Here is an 8,916-nt window from a genome sequence, read left to right on the forward strand (position 1 = left end):
ACGTGTGTGTTGTGGTGTGCGTGCCCACATGCATACATGTATATACACGTGTGCCCGTGTGTTGCTGCGTGTGTGAGTGCACGCCCACCTGTGCACATGTACACACGTGTGCTTGTGCGCATACTATGCACTGTGCATACATGGAGGCACTCGTGTTCACATGTACGCAAACGTGTGTGTGCACATGCATATGTGGGAGCTTTACTCCCTTGGAAGCACACTGAGTGTCTGCAGCATCTTCTGGTCTAGTGGAAGCACACTGACACACGTCCCCACTGGCTGCCCGTCCCCTTCCCACCGAGCAGGAGCTGTGCCCCGCTGAGGGGGAGGAAGGACGGAGGGCATGGCTCTGTGGGGACCCCAGTCTCTGCGATGGGGAGGGATCCCTGTGCATTGGGGGTTCCTCTGTAGAATCGAGGAGACCAAACTGAGGGGTGCCTGGAGCTGGGGGCTGAATGGGCTTGAAGAGGATCCCAGCCAGAAAGGGCAGTACTTAGGAGCCCTGGCCCGCCCTTTCCTGGCAGGTCCTGTGGCTTCGGGCTGGCCCTCACCTCGGCAAACACAGGTGCAGACAGCAGGGAAGGGCGGCAGCCTGGAGTGCCCGGCTTCCCACTCCCTGGGGGGCCGGCTCACGCCCCGGTCACTTCCGCTTGGCCTTCTTAAGCACCACCAAGTGTCCAGTTGCCGTCCAGCTGTGGGGTGTCCGTTGTCATTTATTTCCCAGAATGCGGTGATTCAGAGGGGCGGCTTTGCTGGCGTTCACCTTGGACTCGCAGCCTTCGGATCGGCTGTTTGTTTTCTCTGCTTCGAGCGTCAGGACGCTGTTCTATTTAGGGAAGACGTTGCTTCCCAAAGATGGATAATGACAGTAATTATACCTGGCTGGTCCTGCCTCTTCTTCCTATTCCTGTTTGTCTTCAATGAAGTAAGGAAAAATGAAAAGCCATTTTCTGGAATGAAAGTATGATGCTGTTTTCTCATTAACTTCAAAATCACTTAGAAAAAGGTTTTCATTTAAAATATTTGGCTGCCGGCCCCTGTCATGGACTTCCTCTTAAACTTCCCACTAAGACATCCCTAGACAGAAACATGGAAACCCACCCCACCTGGGGAACCTGGACAGGGATTTCTGTCAGCTGGCGGACATTGACGGATGACCCCTACTAGCCACATGTCAGCCCCCTCAGCCTCCCGTTCAGGAACCCCAAGACTGTGCTGACCAGAAACCTGAATGGCCCTCTTGGCTGGGGGACCACTTTCTGAGGCAGCTGTGCTGGTTCCCAAGAGCCCCCCAAGGCTCCCGCCCTTCTGAATCCCCGCGGGCCCATGGCGGGCAGCAGACCTCCCTCTGTGAGTGGGACCCTGCCTGGAGGGTTCCCCACGGGGGCTGAGGGCCAGGCGAGCGGGAGCCATGGACACAGGCCCCGGGACAAAGATGATTGGAGGACAGGGGAACTCCTAGACGTGGAGCCCCTGGGGCTCCATGCAGCAGCCCTTATGGGAGGGGGTGCAGCACCCCCACCCCAAGAAGGAGGAAAACCAGTCCCCAGGCCTGCCATTGGTGGACATGGGATGGAACGCCATGTGCACACACATGCACCCACACGCACACGCCACAACCTACACACCACACACTAACCACACACACCCCACCATACACCTCACACACGCACACGGCGCACGTCTCAGAGCCCATGAGCTAATCCCATACAAGGGAAGTGAAAGGGCATCCTCTCTGAGGACACCGAGAAGAACCGATCTTTGGGCAGGAAGGAAATCAAGGCAGACCGGAGTCCAAGCCAGAGGAGGAGCGGGGCTCCCGTGAGCCACGCGCGGGGAGCCGCCGGGGGGCGCGCACTGGGCAGAGGCCAGAGGAAGTGAGTGGCGGCTGCGGCCCCTGGTCCTAGCACCCTGGGCTGCGCAGGACCCGCTGCGGGACTTTGTACGCTGAGGCTGCGGGACACCGAGCCGCGTCTGCAGAAGCGCGTCTGCGCTGAGCAGGCATCACGTCCTGGGGCCGGCTTTCGACAGGTGAAGGGAAATAAAGCCTACGGAGGCACGACTGAAATAACTGCTTTACAGAATGTCGTGTGTCACGTGAAGAACGCACTTGTTGGCAAGTGTACGTTAGAGCTTTCTCAGATCTGTCATACGCCACACCTCATGAAACCTCGAGACTCCAAGAAAGTGTTTTTGTAGAGACCACACTTTTTAACCTCGATGAGCTACGCCTGAAAGGAACAACAAGCATAGTAAGGGCCCGACATCGCTCCAGCTGCGTGGGCACCTGCATTAGTCCCTCGCTTCCCCGACGCGAGCTGATGGCAGAGCTCACAGGCGGGACACGGGACAGCCCCTCCTCACGCTGGGCTGGGCCAGCCCTCCTGGCTTGCGCGGAGACCCCGGCCACGAGGAAGGAAAGCAGATCCCCCAAAGAGTGGAGCGACTGTCACCGAGTGTTTGGGACATCACGCAATTGCAAATCCTTCCTGTTACAATTCTTGGATGCGTCCACGGCTCTTCCCAGACGCAAACCGAGGCTCTTCAATGTTGTTCTTGGGAGTAAGAATGAAGATCTGGGCATTTCTCAACTACGTGACTGAGAAAGCAAACTGGGGGGAAGAACTGAGTATCTTGTAAGCAAAAACTAAAAAATTAGGTAAACGATCAAAACCGATCAACATATCCAACTCCTGGTCCATGAAAGAAAACAGCAACAAAGAAAGAGATCCGTGGCAAACAGAATCCAGAAACAGGACAAAAATATAAATAAGCAACATCATATAAGAACAAGACATGCAGTTAAAATATGAAAATCCAAATAAAAAAATTTTATAAAAATATGAGTTAACACACTGGCCCCAAGAAGCATGAGAAAATAGAGCAGGAAAGACAGCGAGGCAGACACGAGGGGATGGAAAACGTTCTGTGCTCATGGACCGGAAGAACACATATTGTGAAAATGCCTCTACACATCAATGCCATCCCTATCAAAGTACCATCAACGTTTTCCACAGAGCTGAAACAAACAATCCTAAAATTTGTGTGGAACCAGAAAAGACCCCGAATCACCATGAGAGTGTTGAAAAAGAAAACCAAAGCTGGCGGCATCACAATTCCGGCCTTCAAGCTCTATTACAAAGCTGTGATCATGAAGACAGCATGGTACTGTCACAAAAACAGACACATAGATCAATGGAACAGAATAGAGAACCCAGACATGGACCCTCAACTCTATGGTCAACTAATCTTCGACAAAGCAGGAAGGAATATCTAATAGAAAAAAGGCAGTCTCTATAACAAATGGTGCTGGGAATACTGAACAGCCACATGCAGAAGAATGAAACTGGACCATTTCTTTACACCATACGCAAAAATAGACTCAAAATGATGAAAGACCTCAATGTGAGACAGAATCCAACAAAATCCTAGAGAAGAATGTGGGTAGTAACCGCTTCAACCTTGGCTGCTGCAACTTCGTCCTGGACACATCGCCAAAGGTAAGGAAACCAGGACAAAAATGAACTACTGAGACTTCATCAAAATAAAAAGCTTCTGCACAGCAAAGGATAGAGTCAACAAAACCAAAAGACAACTGACAGAATCAGAGAAGATATTTGCAAATATCTTATCAGATAAAGGACTGGTATCCAAGATCCATAAAGAACTTCTCAAACTCAACACCCGAAGAACAAATATTCCAGTCAAGAAGTGGGCAGAAGACATGCACAGACAGCATGGTACTGGCACAAAAACAGACACAAAGATCAATGGAACAGAATAGAGAACCCAGACATGGACCCTCAACTCTATGGTCAACTGATCTTTGACAAAGCAGGAAAGAATTCCAATGGAAAAAAGACAGTCTCTTCAATAAATGGTGCTGGGAAAATTGGACAGCTATATACAGAAGAATGAAACTTGACCACTCTCTCACACCATACACAAAGATAAATTCAAAATGGATGAGAGACCTCGATGTGAGACAGGAATCCATCAAAATCCTAGAGGAGAACAGAGGCCACAGCAACTTCTTTCATGACACACCTCCAAAGACAAGGGAAACAAAAGAAAAAGTGAACTTGTGGGACTTCATCAAGATAAAAAGCTTCTGCACAGCCAAGGAAACAGTCAAAAAAACGAAGAGGCAGCCCACGGAATGGGAGAAGATATTTGCAAATGACACTACAGATAAAGGACTGGTATCCAAGATCTACAAAGAACTTCTCAAACTCAATACACAAGAAATAAATAATCAAATCAAAAAATGGGCAGAAGATATGAACAGGCACTTTTCCAATGATGACATACAAATGGCTAACAGACACATGAAAAAATGTTCAGAATCACTAGCCATCAGGGAAATTCAAATCAAAACCTCAATGAGATACCACCTTACATCAGTTAGAATGGCTAACATTAACAAAACAGGAAACAGCAAATGTTGTTGAGGATGTGGAAAAAGGGGAACCCTCTCACACTGTTGGTGGGAAGGCAAGCTGGTACAACCACTCTGGAAAACAGTGTGGAGGGTCGTCAAGAATAAAAATAGAGCCACCCTATGACCCAGCAATTGCACTACTGGGTATTTACCCCAAGGATACAGATGTAGTGATCCAAAGGGGCACCTGCACCCCAATATTTATAGCAGCAACACCCACAATAACCAAACTATGGAAAGAGCCCAGAGTCCATTGACAGATGGATAGAGAAGATATGGTATATATACAATGGAATATTACTCGGCCACCAAAACAAATGAAATCTTACCATTTGCAACAACATGGATGGAATTGAAGGGTATTATGCTGAGCAAAATAAGTCAATCAGAAAAAGACAATCATCATATGATCTCACTCATGTGTGGAACTTAAAAAACAAAACAGATGAACTTAGGGGAAGGGAAGGAAAAAATAAAACAAGACAAAATCAGAGAGAGAGACAAACCATAAGAGACTATTAATCATAGGAAACAAACTGAGGGTTGCTGCAGGGGAGGCAGGTGGGGGGACGGGGTCACTGGGTGACGGGCATTAAGGAGGGCACGTGATGGAATGAGACCTGGGTGTTATATGCAACTGATGAATCACTAAACTCTACCTCTGAAACTAACAATACACTATATGTTAACTAAATTGAATTTAAATTTTTAAAAATTTTCAAAAAGAAGCGTGAGAAAAACTACACAGGCGATCAATAGCTATAGAAGATTTTTGAAAACTGTTACCTAACGATCACCTTGAAATAATGGTTGCATGGGGAATCCTTCCAAACATTTAAAAAACAAGCAATTCCCGAGCTACAAACCTTTCTGATAAAGACTAGATAGCTTCCTAGCTCAATTTATGAGGTCAGCATAACTTCGATGAAGAAATTGAAACTGATTCAAAAAATGTTATCGGCCACCCAGATGCAAAAGTCATCGCTGGAACACCAGCAAATCAAAACCACAGAGATGAGGAAGGAGTAACCCCCCATGTGCAAGAAGCGTTTGCCCCAGGAGCGCCCACAGCAAGGAATGTATACACTCTGTCAAGGTCAAAGGTCAAAGAAGAGAAATCTTGTCCTCTCCACAAAAGCCACAGGACGTTTGGTAAACTTCTAAATCTGTCCCTAATGGTCTTAATAAACGTGGACTAGAATACGACGGCACGATGAGGGACCTGTCCCGAGCAATAGTTATCCCGCGAAACGCTGGAAACTGGGCTGAGGTTCACACACTGGCGGTCAGGCTGTGTGGGTAGCTTGCGCCTGAGCGGGAACCTACCAGGAGGCTCCAGGCATGTCATGCTTGGGGGAGAAGCACGGGGTCCTCTGGCCGTGGGGTCAGGGCTGTTTCCGTGGAGACTGCCCCTAAGAAACTCCAGTCCCCACCTACGTCTCAAAGCCCAGATTCTGGAAAGCATGGCTGGGCCGTCGAAATGCTGCTGTGAGGGGCTGCCCTGGGAGAGGCAGGTAGAGGGGGGGCGCTGTGTGGACCTTGGTTGTTTGGGGTCACCCAGCCTGGTATTCTTCTCCCCCCTTTCCCGTCCACACTGAGGTGGGCATGTGATCCAGGCATGCCAATTATCAAAGCATCGTCTTTTCCTGGTCAGAGATGGGCAAGCGACCCCATGACAGCCAATGGAGAGTAATGAGAATTTTGTTGGGTAATTCCGGATAAAATACGCTCATTCTTCCCTTGAGTTTGTACGTGTGGGGATAGTCTGGAGCTGGTGCAGCCATCCTGTGACAAAGAGAGCTGTGCCAGCACACGCATACACACTTAGAAACCAGAGCGGGATGCTTGATCGAGCCATACCTGAATCTGAAGCCATGTGAATGAATAGATGCCCATGTTTTCTGTCTTGTCTGATTAAGAGTCTGGACAGATACAGGCTTCAATGCATCAGAACCTATGCACGCTCAGCACTGTCACCTGATGTTCTGAAAATTCCCACCATCTCTATTCCTGCGAGAGGGATCCGTCGCCAGGCGGAAGTGCCGGACTCCCCAGATCCCAGATCACGGCACACCCTGCCTGACGTCCGTGAGCGCTCACTGTGTGCTGTGGGCTGTGACCAGGGCTTTTGGGGACTGTCCGATCATCCTACGGGGTCAGGGCCCCTGACGAGTGCGCCAGGCCCAGCAGGGCAAGACGGCTGGCCCGGGGTGGTCTCTGCCCGCGGAGCAGCCAGGGGCTGCCCTCCAGATGTCCCTGCGAGAAGCAGCAGCTTTTCTTCTTTCTGGGAAACGCGCTCAGCACCCCCGGGGCGCCCCCGCGGCCCAGCGCTGCCCTGCACAGCATGTGCTCATCTCTGCAGCTCCGAGAAGCAAACATGTGAAGTGCTTTCGAGAGGGGTTTTGTTGCCCGCATGACACTTCTGTGAAAAATGACTTTTTTCCATTGCTCCGTCCAGAACATGACCACTTCCTGTCCCCTGGAAGGGCTCCATCTGTCCAGCGGCCCACTGTCCTCAATTTAGCAGCGGCCTTGCTTTGTGTGCGTGCTGACGGGATCTGACGCGTTTTCCTAAGAGCTGCTTTCACACACGCCTGCTCCCGGGAGCCTTGCACCCTCCCATTCTACAGGCAAGGAAATTAAGGCTCCAGCAGCTGGCTGATGTCACGGGGGTGGAGGGAAGCCAAGGGTGCCCCCACCTCCCCGGGGCCCTTGGGTCTCCCCAGCCTCCCTTACGTCACTTGAAATCCCAGTTTGGACCCCTCAGTTTACCCAGGATCATTGGGGAATGACACGTGCACTAAAATTCCCTGGGACCGAGGCTGCATGGGGGGCAGCACAGAGGCAGGCCCAGCAACCCCCAGTGCTCCTGGGGTGCTGCGCTGGGAGTGAGTCTGAGCCTGAACGGTCCCCAGGGGTCCAGCTGTGTTGCCAGGAAGGGCAGGGCTGCTGTTGTCAATGTGCGTGGCCCCCAGCGTTCTGGGACCAAGCATCTCCCAGGCAGGTGCGCAGGGGCAGGGCCATGTGACCTCTGGCGGACAGACACACAAGTTTCGTCCCACCCTCGGTGGGTCACAGGCTCGGGCCACTCACGTGGCCCCGTCATGGCCTGAGACAGCCCAGCCGGCCCCCAGCGGTCTCCATGGGTGCACAGAGCAGGGCTCCTGTGCTTCCCCGAGCATCTGCCCCGAAGACGGGAAACTGAAGCCAGAGTCGGCTCCAGCCTCAGGTGCCACGGCGCTTGGCCACGGTGATCCGCTACACGCCCTCTTTCTGAGCATTTCTGCGGGAGCCTGTGCGACTCTGCCCAGCATCTGACGGCCCCTCCGGGATGCGTTTTAATATTCTTGCCAAATTGAAATGTAAGCCACCTACTTACAATCAGAACACTTAGCCTGGGGACGAGCTCCCTTGATCTTTGGAAGGACAGTTCCCTGTCTCTCACTTGAAACCACGTCTGTGTCTGTGTCGAAGGGGCCACAGCTCTGGTTAACAGTATGTTAAGTGCTGAGTCCACAGGTCCCGCCCAAAGGCAGGCTGACATAGACCTCAGAACTCAGCTCTGTCGAAGCGCCAAGTGGCCAGTCTCCCTGGCCCCTGTTCACAGACGCAGACCCCTCCTCGGTCTGGCAGGGGCACCAGATTCGGGGACTTCTCCCCGGGGCCAATCCCTCCAGGTATGAGCTCACAGCTGAGGATGCCCCCACCCCACCCAGATGCAGGGCACGAGTGTCTCGGGGGCCGAGCCCATCTGGGAGGGCAGCCATGGTCGTCTCTGGGGGCACATGTCACCACTGCCCGCGCTTTGCCCTGGCCACTGTTCTTGTCCCAGCCTGGGCTCTCTCTACTCATGCATTCTTCTCAAGGCCCCCACAGGACCTCATGGGACAGCAGGATTTGGGGAGGAAACAAGGTGATGTGTTAGGTGGGCAGCAGGGACTGAACCTGGGGCCTCCGTGAGATGCTCTTGGGTACACAAGCCACCCTGTAGGCCCCTCTGTTCCATCTCTTACACTAACCACCCTGAACACAATGGCTACCTTTAGCATCTGGGGGCCCAACCCCTGGGAAAATCGGACCGTTCGTTATTTTTATCAGAGATTCAGAGAATATCTACCAAGAACAAGTTCCCACCGTCTCTGAAGGCTGGGAGTGTTCCCAGAAGGGGCACAGACCCTGTGCTCCCTCTACCACCAGCCAGCAGGGATGGGAAAAGCCCACCTCTGGGAGACCTCCCCGGGGAGGCAGAAGTGGGGTGTGCAGGGGCGCCTGGGTAGCGCAGTCGTTAAGCATCTGCCTTCGGCTCAGGGCGTGATCCTGGTGTTCCGGGATCGAGTCCCACATCGGGCTCCTCCGCTGGGAGGCTGCTTCTTCCTCTCCCACTCCCCTGCTGTGTTCCCGCTCTCGCTGGCTATCTCTCTGTCACATAAATAAATAAAATCTTTTTAAAAAAAAAGAAAAAGTGGGGTGTGCAG

The sequence above is a fragment of the Ursus maritimus genome, unplaced genomic scaffold, assembly GCF_017311325.1.
Source record: "Ursus maritimus isolate PB19 unplaced genomic scaffold, ASM1731132v1 scaffold_7, whole genome shotgun sequence".
Classification (NCBI taxonomy): Eukaryota; Metazoa; Chordata; class Mammalia; order Carnivora; family Ursidae; genus Ursus; species Ursus maritimus.